An 18,328-nucleotide genomic window follows, 5' to 3' on the forward strand; every position below is an offset into this window, starting at 1 on the left:
TGCAGGTGATTACCACCCGTTTAATGCATATTCGAATGCATGCATTGCATATCCAGCACACCACCGTCGTCCCCATGCTCATGCTGCTGCTGCTGCTGTTAGTGCTTCTGGCAGCTCGCAATTGCCGCCTAATTCACGTCACGGGTGAAGAGCATCGAAGAAAGTCTTTGTTTGTTGGGGGGCGGGGACATTCCCATGACCATCCTCCTATTCGGTCCGTGATCTCTTCCTTCCTTTTATCATCATGATAAGGGCGCCTGCATCCGGCCCTATAGCACGAGCATAATTTGTTGTTGGTGGTATGCATGTGCAGCCTACAGCTTCCCGCCCAGTACTGCCCATCTCTTTCATGCTCAACTACACTGACATCGCCACCAGCTTCACCATGCATTGCCACACACCTTTACGCTACACATCGCTGTGTTTACGGCGTTCTGACTAATGACCTTCGAAATACCCACCACCCGCCGGGAGTTGTGGCCCTCTCCTCTCCTCTCCTCTCCTCTCTCTCTCTCTCTCTCTCTCGCGTCTCATAGACTCAAACTATCCTAGATCAAATGGACTACCGCTGTGTTCCTTAATTTCTCATTCGAGAAGCTCATAGTCTGTTGGAACTTGCAATTGTTACCGCCATGCAGTTTAGGGCAACCCTGCACGGCTTACAAAGCGTGTCGCAAGAAAAAGTACGATGGAAGCCTCGTAAAAACAGACATCCATGTAGGTAGGTAGTGTGGCATGCGCATGCGTTACCAGAGAAAGAGAGAGAGAGATCAGATGGCAGTTCGTTCAGGTGTGCTTGTTATAGGTGTCCCGGCCGGCGTGACGGGCGGGGAGGGTGCTTGGAGCACAATTAATTAGTCTCTCGTGAGATGACGCGTCATCGATCTGCTTGCTAATGCTCCTAGCTGCTAGTCCATCCAGGGTAAGAATGATGATCGATGATATATCACTTGCTCATTTCTGCAGCTAATTTCCGAATCGACCGGGCAGCCTTCATGCGGACTGCGATTAATCGGCGTACCTAGCTGGTGTCGCAAAATATATTACATTTAGTCCTGCCCTAATAATTTATTAGCTCCAGCTTGAAAAATTAGGACTTCGACTCACTCGCCTGTACGCATCTTAACCTGTGTGACGAAGCGCATGTCCTTTAGAAAAGCAGTGTGTAACCCTTTTGTCCAAGAGATAAATGGGTGGTCCCTGCATCTATTTGCTGCTTGATGATGATGGGGGCTTTTGTGGTCAAGAGTGGAGAGGAAAGCTTTTCCATAAAGCTCTGATGTGTATAATGTGCGAATGCGACTAGTGCGGGAATGGCCCAAACTACGCCAACACAATATATTAGCTGCTGCGCCTGTAAAATGATCAGCGCCGCTCTTCTGCAAAGGAGAGGGCCATCGATATTAGTAGCAAATTAGTTTTATATGTATAATATATGTTGTCCCATGAGCTCTGTCGTTGCCTGATTCTGCTTCTTTTTCTGGGGGCCATGTTTGCCCTTCTTTTCTTTTTTCAGATGATCAGTATCCTCGACCCAGCTTATTAAAGCCGATTCCCTGATTATTTCTCCATATTAGGTGTGCAGCAATCTAATGACTAGAGCTACGGCACCAATATACTAGCTAGCGATGGCGAGTTTTTTAATCTTGAGTTGTCCAAATCTCACGCTGTTGACAGAAGATAGAGAGCACATTCTTCCACATTCAGATACGGCCTGTGGGTGAGCGTGCTCTCTATTCTTCTGTCACCGGATTGCAAGCTCAGCCCCACAGTCTACCCCGCATTCACAACTACCCATAGGTAAACTCAAAACTCATGTGAATATATATATATATTATGCCATGCCTACGCTTACTTGCCAAAAAAAAAAAACCACGGGTATATAGTGCATTTTGCACTCGTGAAAGAATTAGTGCCAGTTTTAAAGTTGAAGGTTTTGTAATTGTAAGACTTTTGTTTGTTTCAGTTATAAATATCTTCAAATTATTATAAAAATACCTCCAATATTTAGAAATGGAGTTTTTTCACCATTTGTTGGGCCGTGAAGGTCTTTTTTTTTCGCACATTCGAGCCTACGCGAGATGTTCAAACCTTAATTAACCTGCAAGAATTCAGCATGTGAGACAATAAGTCTCTTATTTTTTATATCTTATTGGTGAGATTTCCATATGTTCACAGTTTCAATTCTGTTAACAGTTTAAATTCTGTTTTTTTTTCCAGATAAGTTTCAATTCTGTTTTAAGATACGTTAGCGATAAATCCATTAACTAGGTATTTTCTGAAGAACTGACACGTGAGAACCTAACTGCAAGTCTTACAGCCACATGAATGGAGCTTCCAAGTTTCTCCGAGTATAGGCTAGGAAATTCAAACAGGTCGAGCTTCGAGCTCCTGTCGGCTCACTTCTTAACTGCGCACCCTCAAATCTCTTTTGAGAGAGAGAGAGAGAGATGCGGCCCAGCTTTAACGTGAACCGGACGCAGACAGCGTGTAATCAAACTCTATTTTCACCCAATTTATTTATGTGCTCAGACATTAGCTTGCTTAATGCGGGAGAAGTGCAATATGCTGCGTAAGTAATCAGGGTTCCACAGTTACTGCCTGCAACCTGCACTGTCCAAGTGAATTTCAAGCAAGTCGTTCACTGACTTTTGGCGTACTCGTCAACCTGCACCGCCGCCAGAACCTTAAGAGTAATTCTTTTCTGACTTGACTTCAACGCTTCCTCTGCATTCCTGCTAAGAGCACTCTTTCCCTCTCTCACTCTGATTACTTGTTTTTGCTGCATTGCAGCAGTAGGCCGTCCTTGATACATGAAGCTCCCACGCGCATTCCCTAAACACAAGTCGATCGGATATGGCTGAGATCCAGTACAATTCGTCTTACATTTGTAAGTTTCTCAGTTGCTTTGGGTTTATCAACTAGAATTAATTTCACCTAATCAATCAATTTTCAAGTTTTTTAATTAATGAGTTTAAATGTGAAAACCAAAAAGCTCAATGACCAAGAGATGAGGAGAAAATTGGCATAAGCTCTTGAATCATCTTTCCTATGCCGGTTGGGTTAATCAACTCCCAAGTTGATGTGGGAACTTCTAAGCCATGTTAGCTCCAAATCAAGCTTTAAGAAGAGCAGGTTGGGTTAATCAACTCCCAAGTTGATGTGGGAACTTCTGAAGCCATGTTAGCTCCAAATCAAGCTTTAAGAAGAGCAAATTCTCACCTAGCAACCGAAACTCCAAGCTCGCTATAGTGTGAACACTACAAGGGAATGACCCCATACTGAAATCCATACCACTTAAGATCTTTTTTTTCCCTTTAATCTCTCTCTTCATCAGTACACGACTATCGATATAGGCATCGGAAAAAGCGGGCGGTGTTGGTAAGTGTCAAAAAATATGTCGGTATAAGTGTCGAAAGTGTTGGAATTAGGGTTGCAGGAAAGCACACAAAGCTTGGAGAAGAAGAAGCAAGAATGCACACAACACCAAGTGTATTAGATTGTGTCAATGTACAAAAGATAAGTTAGCCCTAGAATGATGGGCGTATATACAAGACGGGGGAAAAAACCTCCTAAAGAGGAAAAAAGTGCCCCGGCGGTCCTAAGTGTGTTCACACACATCACTACCTATATATATGGCAACAAATCCCCCCTAGGAGTGATGGTGTGAACGAGAGCTAGCACTCATGTATAGGGGAGTGCCATGCCCGAAGTAGATCAATCCACAAAGGGGAGCAAGCCCAAAGCTTTGCAGAAAGCTTCGAACTTCTCACGAGGAAGCGCCTTTGTGAAAAGATCGGTGAGGTTGTCCTATGTTGGCACATAGGCCAAGCTGATCTCTCCTGCTGAGAGTCTCTCCCTGACATAGTGATAATGCACCTCAATGTGCTTTGTGCGAGCATGAAAAACTGGGTTTCTCGCAACTGCCAATGCGCTCTGACTGTCAGTGAAGATAGAGGTGGCAGACTCCTGTCCAACACCCAAGTCAGCCATAAGCCGTCTGAGCCACACACACTCAACCGTAGCTGTGAAAGCTGCCCTGTACTCAGCTTCACAACTCGAAGTGGCCACAGTAGGTTGCTTCTTGCTCAACCAAGATATGCATGAGCTACCGAGCATGAAACAAAAACCACTTGTGGACACTCTTGTGTCATAGCAACCAGCCCAATCTGAGTCCGAAAAAGCATGCAAATCTGGCAGCAGACACTCTTGTGTCATAGCAACCAGCCCAATCTGAGTCCGAAAAAGCATGCAAATCTGGCGGCAATGATCCCCCCTTGGGATAAAACAACCCAAGATGTATGGTGCCACTCAAGTAGCGAAAGATGCGTTTAACTGCCTTCCAATGCTGAGACCCTGGGCTATGCATAAACCTGCTCACCTCTGAGACTGCAAACTAAATGTCCGGCCTCGTAATGCATACATAAATGAGGCACCCAACAGCTGTCTGATAGAGTGTGACATCAAAGTGATCTCCAGCATCATGAAGACTCAACTTCAGACCTGTCTCCATTGGAGTAGCAATAGGCTTGCAGTCTTCAAGGCCAAATCTCCGCAACAATGTCTCAATATACTTTGTCTGACACAAAGCAATACCTCCATCACACTGCTTAAATTGTATCCCCAAATAATGATGCAAATGCCCCAAATCTGACATCTCAAAAGAGGCATTCAAATCAGCCTTAAAATCAGCAATATGACTTTCATTTGGTCCTGTGAGCAGCATGTCATCGACATAGAGAGCAATGATTAGATGTACATCATCCACATGTTTAACATACAAAGTGCTTTCTGTTGGACTATTCTGAAAACCATGTGCAGTCAAATATGCATGTATCTTTTCATACCAAGCTCGTGGAGCTTGCTTTAAACCATATAAAGCCTTTTTTAACCTGCACACTTTGTTTTCCTGCCCTCTTTGAACAAAACCACGAGGCTGCGATACATACACCTCCTCATGCAAATCTCCATTCAAGAACGCAGTCTTTATGTCCAGCTGATGTACATTCCAACCATTATGAGCTGCAATGCACAAATGCTACGAATGGTAGTCATACGACAAGTGGGAGCAAAGGTCTCATCAAAATCAATGCCCTTTTCTTGAGCATAACCCTTTGCAACAAGTCTAGCCTTATAGCGATCAACACTACCATCTAGCTTTCGTTTCAACTAACCCACTTACGTCCAATGGCCTTTTTACCAATAGGCAAATCACACAAAGACCATGTACCATTCTTCATTATAGCATCATATTCACTTTGCATTGCAGCCAACCAATTTTTTGAATTTTGTGCCTCATCAAATGAAAGAGGTTCTTCCTCTTCACACATACTAGACACAGCCAAAGCATAATAATCTGATGTATAAGAGGCATGCTAAAAACCTGAACGAGTATGACTAGTCATAGGTGCATCAATCTTACTATCACGCAAGGTTTGCACCAGCCATTTAGGCATACCTCTAGCCTGCTCATTTTCAGCCCTATCCTCATGAATTACATCTGCATCAGAAATAGGCTGATCTATGATGTCGTTTGAAATCTGCATAGGCTGAATATTTACCTCATTAGGACTTACATTTGAATTCCCACCTGTAAAGAGAGGCAACAATGTATCAAATACATCCCGTGAGCTCACACCTATCTCTTTGGTACATGATAACAAGGGCTGCACAGCATCTTCCACAAAAGCAACATCTCGACTAATCAAGATACACTTTGACTGCAGATGATACAATCTGTAACCTTGCTTTCAGCACTGTAACCAACAAAAATACATTTGACATCCTTATCATCCAATTTTCTACGTTGTTGCACAGGCACTAAAGCATAGGCCAAGCAACCAAAGACACGCAAATGACCAATAGAAGGCTTCCTGCCATGCCAAGCTTCGTATGGAGTAATAGACTGCAAGGCCTTAGTGGGACACCTGTTGAGTACATATGCAGCACACATGATAGCCTCAAGCCAAAACGCATGTGGCAAAGCTTGGCTCTTGACCATACATCGTGCCATCTCCATAAGTGACCTGTTCTTCCTCTCAGCAACACCATTTTGCTGAGGGGTATACGGCACTGTACATTGGTGTTTTATCCCACGACTAGCCAGAAATGCATCAAACTCTTTAGACATGTACTCCCCCCCTCGATCAGAACGGAGGGTGCCCACAATACAATTGGATATATTTTCAACCATAAGCATAAACTGTTTGAAGCACAAAAACACTTTGGACTTTGCCTTCAGTGGATATACCCATGCATGCCTTGAGTAATCATCAATGAAAGTCACGAAGTACAAGTGTTTACCAAATGACGGAGTTTGCATAGGCCCACATACATCACTATGTACAAGCTGCAATTTGCGAGTGGCCCGCACAGAACCATCCTTTGGAAACGCAGAAAGCTGCATTTTGCCCAAAATAAAGCCTTCACAAACATGTTTCAATGGTGCCTCAAGAGGGGGCAATGAAGCAACCATATTAAATTTCTGCAAACGCAGCAAACTAGCAAAGTTTAGATGACCAAAACGAGCATGCCATAGTTTTGCATCTGAAACTGCCTTTCCATCAGAAACTGCATTTGCTGAATCTTCCACACACTTGTCATAAGAATTGAGCCTATACAGCCCACAAAACAAGGTGCCAGATACAATAATCGTATCACCAGAAGTCAAATCATGAACAGTACATCTGTCATCCACAAATTTGACTACAAATCCAAGTCTAGCAAGCGCAGAGACAGACAATAGATTCTTCTTTATCCCTGGCACATACAAAGCATCTGAAAGTGTGAAAGCGCTACCATTTGCAGCAGTAAGCATAATTTTACCAATGCCCTTCACTGGGTAAGAAGCATTTTACCAATGCCCTTCACTGGGTAAGAAGCATTATTGGCACATGTGACAGTATTCCCATTAGGGACAGCCTCAAGAGAAGTGAACATATCACGATGCGAGGTAATGTGCTTTGTAGCACCACTGTCAAAATACCATACATGAGAGTCAACAGAAATTGCCAAACATGCATCATGTACAGATGGGTCATACTGGCAATACACGCTAAACGCCCATTCTGTATCCTGCACAATATTTGCAGAATCTGCATTTGTAGAAGCATCCGCTATTGTGGCTGCATTTGACTCTTTCTTCTTTGCCTCTTTAGCCTTTAGCTTAGGGCAATTCTTAATGACATGATCATTTGCCTTACAATAGTTGTACCTGGTCTTTTTCTTGCCTTTATCAAGAGCCTTCTCAGACTTATTGTTGCTACCTGTGGAAGGAGAAGAAGTTGCAGACCTACTAATAGGAGAAGAAACAGTGGAAGGGGCTACCTTACCACTTTTTCTCTGCTACTGGGAAGCAATAAATGCTTGATCAACTGCACGCTACCTGGCCCTGTTTTGCCTGGACTGCGCTTCTTGCAAGAGCTTGTTGACTAAAGTATCATACTTGACAGCATCAGGTCTGTCCTCATTAAGAAGTCTCCACATGGAAGCAAAAGTCTGATATGTCTCAGGTAAAGCATCAAGAACAGTCTGCACAAGAGAATGATCAGGAATAATCTCACCTGCAGAAATCAACTGTTCTTTGAGATCTTTAATCTCAGCAAGAAAAACATTCCTGTCATCATCTTCTTGCATAATCTTCAATTCTAGCTCTTTACGCCCTCTTTACGCAGGTAAGCGATTTTTGCCTCATTACGACCTGCATACAAACCAGCTAGAATATCCCAAACCTGTTTTGCTGTTTTAGCTAAACGAATATGTGGGGTGATGTTACGTTTGATAGAAAGTACAATCAAGGCATGAGCCTGCACATCTTTACTATCCCAACGAGCTTGTTCAGCAGTGGTAAAACAGCAGCAACAGTAGAGCTGCTAGAACCTACAACATCCTCAACAGATCCTACATCCACAGAACCTGGACGTACATCCATACCCTGCACAATGTTCCACACTCCTTTTGCAACCAAAACATGCTGCATCATGTATGCCCAAAGTGGGTAGTTGCTGTCTCCATCCAGTTTGTCTTTCAGCAGACAACATGCGAAATACATCATTGTTGTTATCAGCCATGGCCACTGACTGAAACTGATGCAAAAGCTACCTGTAATGAAGCAAAGATTGAACAGAAGACAACTTGTGCTATGTAGCACGGTCCACAATAGAACACGTATGCCTGTTTTGCAGAAAACTGCACTGTCGAAATTTCTGCAGAAAATGACGAAAACACCTGTGCAGAACTTGAAATGCAAAAACGGAGCCCGAAATGACCTCAGATGCAAATTCAGAGTATAGGGACCTGCAAGCGCTCGTGAAAACTCACCTCAATCGGAGAACGTGAGTCGGAGGATACTAGCGGCGTAGCCCTGGGAGCCAATGCCTGCTCTGATACCAATTGTTGGATTAGGGTTGCAGGAAAGCACACAAAGCTTGGAGAAGAAGAAGCAAGAATGCACACAACACCAAGTGTATTAGATTGTGTCAATGTACAAAAGATAAGTTAGCCCTAGAATGATGGGCGTATATACAAGCCGGGGGAAAGAACCTCCTAAAGAGGGAAAAAGTGCCCCGGCGGTCCTAAGTGTGTTCACACACATCACTGCCTATATATATATGGCAACAGAAAGAACCATCTCAATATAGGCATTGGATCATGAATATATTGATGCATATAAAGATGGTATTACCGACTCTGGTTAAAATCGATGCTTATATCCTCGGTCATTCTGACAATTTTACTGACTCTGTATAATTTTTTGGTACAATAGGACAGACTAGGGTTGGCATTCGCAGATTGGGATGAATAGAACATACATGGGCTAGCGACTCCTCCATCCCCAATCTATCCTATTCTACTTTCGGTGCCACAAAAGGTACTTAGATTTTAGAGAGACTGAAGGAAACATATTCAGAAGAAAGACATACTTTTACACACAAATATGATCATATTTTTATTGCTGAGAGCATCATTTACATTGTTATGTTACAAAAGATTAGTGCCAAGATCTTACAAAAAAACATTCATAAAAAATATCATATCTACTTGTTATCATTCCCACCATCACCTCCTTCCTCTTTCTCGTCATCAGTGTGAACCTCTTTCAAAATTCCCTACACAAATATAGGCAAACCATAAGCTACATGCTAGCAAACCATAAGTTGAAAACTTAATTAGCAAGGGAATATACTTGTGCAGGTGACAACATGGGCCCAATTAATTAGATGCCTTTCTCACTCTAGCTTCTCAAGAAATGTAGATGTTCCGTGTCTACATGCATAATCGTACTCGTCTTGTGTACAGACACGACGATTTGTCTCCTTCTACATACACTCATCAAAGACAATCGAGCACACATACGGTAGAAGCTATGCATAAACACATGGAGATTCACTTACAAAGTCATGCATGGAAGCGTCTGGGCGGCACCGTCACCCATGCCTACCGAGAAGAGAAGCCCCTAACCTTTGAGAGATGTGCTCTAGTTGCCTCTCATTATTGCTTATCTTAGGGAGTTCACTACATGTAAACCTAGTATATCACGTGCATTCAAGGCCTATATCTAAAACTCCTTATCTATAGATTTTGCAAATTTAAAATTAACCCTTTTTAAATACAAAGTTGTAAATTTTTTCAAAATCCTATTAATGATGCCTTTGTAAATAAATTTCTCTCAAAAAATTAAATAAAAATATCCTTCTCTTGAACTCAAATGATAGGTTACATACTTTATAAGTGAATCTCCCAAGTTGCTTATACTAGTTGGGGATGTCAAGTATCTCAACCCTAGCCTTCCTTCAATCATGAATCTGCATTGGGATACATGGACATATTTTTGCCCTCTTTAATTGCATCTCCTACCTCTGACCTTTGATGGCTCATGGTGGCCATCGTCCTCTATAGCATCCACTTTCTACTAAACTTTGCAGCCTTGTTTAGCTATGGAAACTCTCAATAGAGAGTTCATCTCAACGATCTATCTCTTCTTTTCATTGGGTTAGTCCTTCCACTTCGTAAGGATATCATGGAAAAATTGAACCGATAGGAGTTGACACATACACATCAAGACGATAGCACCTGCACCATCTTCAATGATGGATCCATCATTGTAACACCGATAAGAATAGCCTATAGGTTCTATAGAGCAAGAACTACGAGCATATGGAGACTAAGAAGTGATAGGAGTACGAAGCTTGGAGTGGGGGAGGCAGAGTGGTCTTAACCAAAGCACTGCCAGGTCTCTCTTGATCACAAGGTGCAGCACAACGATCGGTCCCACCACCACAACAACAACCACCAATACCACCACCACCACCACCACCACCACTGCCACTAATAATGCATCTATGGTGGATTGCTACCACTCTGTCTCTAGACCTACAGCACAAACTCCCTATGTTGTTAGCTTGGTTGTTTATGGTGCGAGACGATGGACTAGGTGTGCCAAACTCTAGTCTAGCTACCTCCCACTGCTCAAGGAAGAGCATCTGGAAGATGTCCCAGATCTCATCCTACTAACTACAATCTAGGAGGCGAGTCCATAGATATGAAAAAAAAATATATTTTGAAATAAATTTTTCCCAAGAACCCTGGGTGCAATGGCAAAGAGCATGGTGGTGGAGGTCTCTTACCAGAAATGAAGAGAGCTCAAGGAAGATTGTAAAAACCTTAAAAAAATACATAAGCAATACATGCATACATGGCTGAATTTTAAAAATCATGGATACAAAAAGAAAAATGATCATAGACTTAGAGCATAGAGTCATATGAAAAAGGGTTATGCATAGAGTCTTATGCATAAGATGATGCAATAGAGTCTTAAGCATAAGACTATGCAAGGACTCTTATGTATAAGACTATGCATAGAGTCTTATGCATAGACTCTTATACATAAGACTATACATAGACTCTATGCATAAGATTATGCATGCATAGGGGCCATGAGGGAAAAACCTATGTATAAGACTGTACATATATTCTTATACATAGACTATGCATAGACTCTATGCATAATACTATCGCATAGTGTCTTATGCATAATATTCTCTACATGCATAGAGACCATGATAGAAAAACCTATGCATAATACTCTTATGTATAGACTCGATGCATAAGACTACACGATAGACATAGACTCTATGCATAATACTATAAATAAGATTATGAACATACTCTATGCATAGAGTCTTATGCATAAGTCTACGTAATAGACTCTATGCATAATACTATGTATCTAGACTCTATGCAATAGTCTCGATGCATAAAGCCTTATGCATAACTATACATAGAGTCTTATGCATAGACGACACAATAGAATCCACTCATTAGACCATGCATACAGTCTAAAATCAATAGTACATAAAACAAATAAAAAAAAATGCTCCCATAGCACTTGGGGGTGCGTCATAAGAAAATATGGTGTGTTCAAGGCTTACCTGTGGAGAGCATGCTTGCTTGTGAAGAGCTGGCTTGCTTCTAAGCTTCAACAAATATAACCTAAAAATAAAGAACCAAAAATAAACAAGAAAACATTTGCTTATGGCATGCTTATGCATGTTCCCAAATAATAAACTCCCAAGCACTCTGGGTGCTGCAACAAAACCATAACCATGATAAGAAAGATGATGTAAAAGATAGTCTCTTACTCGTGGTGGATTACTGGGGGGGCCTAAATATCTGCAGTGTGGTGCTACCAAACCTAAGAGGAAAAACTTGCAAAACTTGAAAAACCCAAAACTTAAAATTAAAAAAAAAACTACAAAACTTTAAAAAAAAACTAAACCTAACACATAGGAAACCCTTACATGCTCACAAGGGAGAGAATGCGAATTTAGGGTTGAGAGAGGGCCTACACAAGAGAAGAGGAGCCTACAAAACTCAAAAAACCATAAACCTAACACATAGGAAACCCAAAACTTAAAAAAACCCTAACCTTAACACATAGCCTACAAAAGGGAGAGAATGTGGCTTGCATGAGAGATGAGGGTATAGGATTGAGAGGGCCTGCACGAGAGAAGAAGGAGAAGAGGATCCTGCAAAACTCAAAAAAAAACCCAAAACTTAAAATTTTAAAAAACCTACAAAACTTTTAAAAAACCCTAACCCTAACACATGAGAAACCCTAACCCTAGCACATAGGAAACCCAAGAGGGAGAGGATGAGGAAGAGAATGATGGGAGGACCTATGCGAGAGAAGAGGGACAAGATGAGATTTTCAAAAATTGAATATTGAAAAGGGAAAAAAGAGGAGAACTATTCTTGGGTTTATGTTTCTTGGCCATCAGTATAAATTTTATCTAGAGTCAATATATGCATCAATATAAGCATCTCAATATGTGCATTGGGGTATACCAACACTTTCGACATATTTATCAAGGTTTTTACACACTATGACTTTTATTTGTATGCTTGCTTAATACTTAAAATTAATTGTTGGTATTGACCAACTAACAAAATTATTATGTATGTTATTATTCCAAAGACCTATCTTATTCCTCTCTTTGTCTCTCTGTCTCTCTGTCTCTCTCTCTCTCTGTAGACAATTCTTCATCTTCAAAGATTGAGTGGTTAGCACAGAGAGTACATTATTGTCCTTTTACTAAAAAGACGCAGGGAGTAAGAGAGCTTGAGCTCTTGCAAGCACACACTCACACAAACCCCAGAAGAGAACACACAAGATGAGAGCCTAAAAATTTATTCTTCTTCTTCTTCACAACAAAGCTTCACAACAAAAGGGTTCTACCAAAAGATAAGGAAAATACAATATAAGTACTAAAGTACTATGTACATGCGGTCCATAATGTGAACATGCTAAGTGAGTGATGCTAAGTGAGTGATATGGCAAGATAAGTATGCCATAACTTAGTGGTGGACTAGTACCTAGTGTAGTCCAGTTGTAGAACCACTAGCGAAGATCTATCATGTCAGCATTCTATCAAACATGCCAGTGATGCTTATAAGTAGCGAAAACGGTCACCCACGCATATCATAAGTGTCAGCTCATGTTGAGCTTGACATCTCAACACTCCCCCTCAAGCTCAACTCCATCTCTAGAACTCCAAGCATAGTCAGGAATATACGAAGCTTCTCTCCTCCCACGCTTTTGTGAAAATGTCAACTACTTGCTCCTCTATGCTAACATACATGAGATCAATGTCTCCAGCTACCCTCTCTTTGATGAAGTGATAGTGGGCCTCTATGTGTTTGGTCCATGCATGAAAAATTGGGTTCCTCGCCAACTATATACTACTAAGGTTGTCACAAACACTTGTCAACTTTGTCTATCAACCTACAACCCCAAATCACCAAAGTAGTTTGCAGAACCAAGCTATCTTACATACTGCCATTGCAGCACCCCTATAGTCCCCTCCATACTCAACAGGGCAATTGTTGGCTGCTTCTTGTTTCTCCATGTCATAGCACTACTCCCAAAGGAAAATATAAATCCACTAGTAGATGCGAAACTACCAACCCAATCTACATCGGTGTATCCAAACACCTGTAACTCTGTACCAGCCTCATAAAAAGAGACCATAATCTACTGTAGACTTTACATAGCACAATGTGCGTCTCACACCATCCAAATGTGGCTTTCGAGGAACTTGCATAAATTGACTCTGCAATCCAACTACATAGTTCAAATCTGGCATGGTGATCATCATGTAGATCAAGCTACCCACTATCTTCCTGTACATAGTGGGGTTCTCCAAAATCTCACCCGTAACTACACTCAACTTGCCATTTGAATCTAATGGCATCTAAATTGGCTTACAACCAACCATACCATATTTGGATAGCATGTCCAATGCATACTACCTTTGTGATAGCCATATGCCTTCGGGCGTCCCAATAACCTCAATGCCAAGAAAGTTTCTCATCTCACCCAAATCATTCATGTCAAATTTTTGCTTAAGGAGACATTTCACACTCTCAACTTCCTCTCCACTGTCACCCCCAACAATCAAGTCATCCACATAGATTATGATGACCACCATAAGGCCCTTATCACTCTTCCTCACATAGAGTGAATGATCAGCATCTATCACATGAAAGCCAATGGTGAGAAGATATTGTGCTATCTTATCATGCCATGCTCTCGGTGCCTGTTTCAAGCCATATAAAGCTTTACGCAACTTGCATACAAAATTAGGGTGACCCACATCTTCATAACCTAGTGGGGCTGATCCATATACACTTCTTGCAAATCACCATGCAAGAACGCATTCTTAACATCCATTTGATGTAAAACCCATCCTTTTGATGCACCCACTACAATAACAGCTCTCATGGTTTCCATCTTGGCAAGGGGGCTGAAGGTCTCCTCATAATCAATGCCATAAGTTTGAGCATAACCTTTGGCAAACCAATCTTGTGTTATACCTACTAATACTTCCATTTGAGTTGTGCTTTATTTTGTACACCCACTTGCATCCAATAGTCTTCTTGTCCTCAGGCAATGGCAGCACGTCCCAACTTCCAAGTCTCATTTGCATCCAATGCAGCCATTTCTTCATCCATGGCATTCCCAATAGCTTCTCAAGACATGTGGGTTCAACATCTTACTTGCACAACATTAGCCATATATGCATAATGATGAGCCACATAACCATCATATGTCAACCTATGAATAGGTTTTCTAAATCTCCCTGACCTACATTATCCATGATCACTACCTTACATTTTTGCAGCTTCTCTTGCCTTTCTTACACCAGGTGTTCTAATATTTAGAATCCCATGCTCATCATCAAGGCTCTCTTTGCAAGCCACTAGACTCTCCCATCAACATAAGAATGGCCTGCAAAAATGTCGGGTATACCAAACCTTCTCTTTGCCTTTCCACGTTGTACCAACTGCATTTTTAGGACTAGTATTTTAACGCACTTTGCCACTCCATGGTTTATCAACAGACCCAACACAAGAAGACTCTCCTGGTCCACTTAATGACTGTGATTTGCTGACTTGCATTCTGTGTGCAATCACACATTAGGAGAAATATGGACTCTCCATTTTGTCCCTTACGGAGTGAATAAAAAAGGATTGGCCTGACCAATGAGAGAGCTGGGATTCTAGATCCATGTAACATGGATCTTTTTATCATATCTTTGCCCAAATCTCTTAAGAAAATAAAATAATAGAGCCCATATCTTAAAAAAATAGAGAAATGTCAGATTTCATGTCAGATTCCATATCTTTCATGTCAGATGTACCTTGTGGTCAGCACATGGAAGTTTGAAAATCGAATTTTATTTTTTCCCTTTTTTAATGTTTAACTTTTTACTTTCCCTCCTTTTGCATTTCACTACCTTTTCATTTCCCCCCTTTTTTTAACGGAATTCTATTTCGCCATATCTTCTACAACTCTAGTTCTTTCTTCATGAAATTTTACAGGTATGTTATTCTCCACCATAGCTCTCTCCTCATAAAATTTCATCTCATTTGGACAAAACCTCTATGAGTTATGTACATTTTCTCACATGAACTTTCTCTTCTTTGTGCCACAAATAGCTATCTTGATCTGAAGCGGCATCAAATTCTCATGAGTAATGATCATATATATGTTTAGGATTTGTCTATGTTTTGTCTTGATGTAAGATAGGTTTGTTTATGTTTTGTCTTGATGTGTTGTTGTTTATTTTCACATGAGCAAGGTTGTGAGCAACAAGATTGTGCAAATCAAAGCAGTAAGTCACTGTTTATTTCCTGTTGTTTTAATCTTTATTTGTTGCTTATAATCTTCTCTACACCACAGATAACTATCTTGATTTTAAGTGGCATAAAATACTTGAGGAATGATCATAGGTTTAGGATTTGTTTATGTTTTGTCTTGATGTGTTTATGTTCATTTTCATAGGTTGTAAGCAACAAGGTTATATGTTATGTGAATCAAAGCAATAGGTTGCTGTTTATTTCTTGTTGTTATAATGTTTATTTGTTTCTTACAATCTTAACATAGATATTTATTAATCATGCTGTCTAACTTTGTTAATTTGGTACTTTGTTTTTTATTGTAGATGTCTTCAAGGAGGAGGAATATTAGTAATACTCACACAGTGGAGGTGTTTAATAGAAGAGATGATGAAGGTAATTGGATCCCTGATCAATACAGTAAGTTAAATTGAATTTTAATGACACCAAGTACTAGTGGGAGTTTCAAGGTCAAGCTCAAAGATGTAACAGACCCCAACAAACAATGGAAAGATAGAATCATAGAGTTCAGGAGATGTACCAATGGTACAATAACAGAGGCTTTCATTCAGCATGTTTATATGCACAAAGAGATTCGAGTGCATCATGACAACTTCAGTGCGAGACATAAGCCTAACAATAACTTTATATCTCTTTATTAATCATGCAGTCTAACTTTGTTAATTTGGTGCTTTGTTTTTTATTGTAGATGTCTTCAAGGAGGAGGAATATCAGTAATATTCACATAGTGGAAGTATTTAATAAGAGAGATGATAAAGGTAATTGGATCCCTGATCAATACAGTAAGTTAAATTGAATTTTAATGAGACCAAGTACTAGTGGGAGTTTCAAGGTCAAGCTCAAACATGTAACAAACCCCAACAGACAATGGAAAGATAGAATCATAGAGTTCAGGAGACGTACCAATGGTACAATAACAGAGGCTTTCATTCAGCATGTTTATATGCACAAAGAGATTCGAGTGCATCATGACAACTTCAGTGCGAGACATAAGCCTAACAATAACTTTATATCTCTGTGCTTTGTGTTCTTATGCTTTGAGTCCATGGTTATTAGATAGAGTTTTAATACAAGCATGTTTGTTGCTTGTAGCTTTATATCCATCAACTCTACATGAATGGTAAAATGTAGAGTGCTTAAGTGGAAAGCTAAATGTTTTAGATGCAGAGATAGGTGCCTTGATCTATGACAACAAGAGTGCAAGCGAATTGGCATCTCAGAATGTTTACTTTTATGATTCCACATATGTTGTGGAGAGAGACATAGTTTGGAGTACATTCCACTACCACCATTGTCTAGACACCCAGGAATGATATAATCCTAGCTTAGACATGTCAGAAGCATGTAGGGTAAAGAAAACTAAGATTATGTATCAATGCAAGTGCCCATCTGAGGATTGGATGACTCAGTTACTCGGTGAGTCATGCATCTCAAGAGAACTCACCATGATGATATCATTGAGTGCAGAATCACTATGTCAGATGTTACCTTTAGGTAAGATTACATTGCTATTGATTGTTTATAGTTTTTATTCCTAAGTACTTCATTGCAAGACACCGATCGTTGATTGTTGTTGTTGTTTTTATGTTTTTATGTTTGTTGTTGATTGTTGATTGTTGATTGTTGTTTTTATGTTGGTTGTTTGTTTTTTATCAGGTACTTCATTGCAAGACAAACTTTGTGCATTTGCTTTCAAGTATAGGAGGTGGCAACTTCGACAAGGGGAGTGACTCAGCTTGGACCAAGACATGTGAGATGGCATGCATCAGCACTCATTGATGTGAATATTATTTGGGAGGGTCATGAACCTTTTAGCGTTAATGTAGAAAGTCATTGGCCCCTTAGTTTTCTGAGGCAGGAAATCCAACTCATGTTCAATGATCCCCCTTGTAAGTTTTATTCCAAGTTGGATGGTAGAAAGGTTGGGAGTCGAAGTGAACATTGCAAAACATGCAAGCAGTGTGTTGCTCCACACATCCTTGAAATTGTAGAGTCCATGTAATTCTTATTCTTCCAAGTGAATATTAAAAACTATTTCTCTAAAAGTATTGTAAATTGAATTTTATTTCATTTTCATAAATTGTAGTGGTTTTTTAAAGCCTACTATGTTTCGAACCCATTAATATGTAAGAAAATAAAGATAAGCATAAGTAAGTATAATTATAATATAAGTATAAATATATATTTAAGTGTAAACAATAATATAATTAATTATCCTAGAAATATAAATATGATTTATGATTTCTTAATGAAGTGTCATTAATTTTAAGTCTATGGATATAAGTATAAAAATAAATATAACTTTAAGTATATATTTAAGTGTAAATAATAATATAAGTAACTTTGTAAATAATATAATATAATAATAATATGTAACAAGAAATAGAAGTATGATTTATTATTTATTATATTTTATTGAAGTGTCCTTTATTTACTAAAGTATAAACATAAGGTATTAAAATAAATATAAGTTTATAAATATTTTAAGTACAATAATAAACATAAGTATAAATTGCATCCATCCAGTCTCTTTAAACCCAAAGTCATGACCCACCACTAGCTGCATTAAGTGCCATCACCATTGAAGTGGTGGAGTACCTCCTCATGCAGGATGTGTTGGAGCTCTTAG

General features: G+C 40.0%; 1 long non-coding RNA gene across 7 annotated transcripts; it reads left to right on the forward strand.

Moving 5' to 3' along the window:
• The first annotated feature begins 296 nt into the window (after positions 1-296).
• On the forward strand, positions 297-17,744 carry LOC147624920 (uncharacterized). Of its 7 annotated transcripts, none has more exons than XR_015268888.1 (6): positions 299-1,800; positions 2,533-2,693; positions 2,794-2,890; positions 15,382-16,074; positions 16,388-16,457; positions 17,356-17,744. It is a non-coding gene; the product is annotated as an uncharacterized LOC147624920 (long non-coding RNA). The 7 variants fall into 7 exon arrangements; XR_015268892.1 differs by having other exon boundaries at positions 306-1,800; positions 16,005-16,074; XR_015268887.1 differs by having other exon boundaries at positions 297-1,800; positions 15,382-16,457.
• Positions 17,745-18,328: the final 584 nt, after the last annotated feature.

This window comes from Cibotium barometz, chromosome 24 (assembly GCF_041138505.1).
Source record: "Cibotium barometz isolate CiBa-2024 chromosome 24, ASM4113850v1, whole genome shotgun sequence".
NCBI classification, from domain to species: domain Eukaryota; kingdom Viridiplantae; phylum Streptophyta; class Polypodiopsida; order Cyatheales; family Cibotiaceae; genus Cibotium; species Cibotium barometz.